Here is a 1,007-nt window from a genome sequence, read left to right as displayed (position 1 = left end):
TAAAATATTATTTTTAGAATCACCTTTAAGAGACAAGGCACTAATTTTACTTTTGCTGATATATAGCCAGTTTTACTTCTCATGTCTGTCATTGACTACAGTATTGGGAAGCAGAATTCACACTAAGCAAGTTATTTTGTCTGAATTTCCTGTCAAAATGTTAGGTAATTTGATCAGAATTTAGAAACTGAGACTTCTACTTTATTCTCTGGGTCCTGCAGTTCTGAGCAGTGCAGAGCTGTTTCTGCAAGGCCAAGAGAAGAATCAGAATCAGAGTACAAGGAATGCTTCTCCCTGTATGACAAAGCAGCAGAGGGGAAAGATCAAAGCCACTGACCTTCTGGTGGCCATGAGGTGCCTGGGGGCCAGCCTGACTTGAGGGAAGGTGGAGCAGCACCTGAAAACCCATGCAATAGACAAAAATGGAAGGCTAGATTTCTCCACCTTCCTGACCATTATGCACACACAAATCAAACAAGAGGACCCAAAGAAAGAAATTCTTCTGGCCATGTTGATGGCAGACAAGGAGGAGAAAGGTTACATTATGGCATCTGAGCTGCAGTCAAAACTCATGAAACTGGGGGAGAAGCTCACTCAAGGAAGTGGATGAGCTTTTCAAAGAAGCAGATAATGAGCCAAGTGGCCAAGTGAAGTATGATGAGTTTATCCAGAAGATCACCCTTCCTGTGCAATACTACTGAACACGGAATGTGCAAAGGTGACTCCCTGGGCCTGAAAACCTAGACTGATTAATTTTTAAAAAGGAAAGTATTCTTTTCACTTTAGGGAGATGCAAAACAGCAACAAGACATTACCCTCTGGTAGCAGGGCAAACCGGCAATAAATGATTTCAGTTGTATTAGCATGTCTTTAATAAAAGATTCAAAAAAAAAAAAAAAAAAGAAGAACTGAGACTTCTGCAGTTTAAAAACCTGCTAAAACCTACTCAAGAGAATGCCAAAGAAGTTGTCTGCCAAGAAAGTAAAAACTACCTTAGACCTAAAAGT

At 40.3% G+C, this 1,007-nt stretch overlaps 1 pseudogene; it reads left to right on the top strand.

Moving 5' to 3' along the window:
- The first annotated feature begins 334 nt into the window (after nucleotides 1-334).
- On the top strand, nucleotides 335-713 carry LOC106009667 (calmodulin-like protein 4 pseudogene; annotated as a pseudogene).
- The last annotated feature ends 294 nt before the right edge of the window (nucleotides 714-1,007 follow it).

The sequence above is a fragment of the Heterocephalus glaber genome, unplaced genomic scaffold (assembly GCF_053883595.1).
Source record: "Heterocephalus glaber isolate CG9 unplaced genomic scaffold, H.glaber_assembly_v1.0 deba00000122, whole genome shotgun sequence".
Taxonomy (NCBI): Eukaryota; Metazoa; Chordata; class Mammalia; order Rodentia; family Bathyergidae; genus Heterocephalus; species Heterocephalus glaber.
Note: the sequence above shows the minus strand (reverse complement) of the source record. Positions and strands in the feature narration are given on the sequence as shown.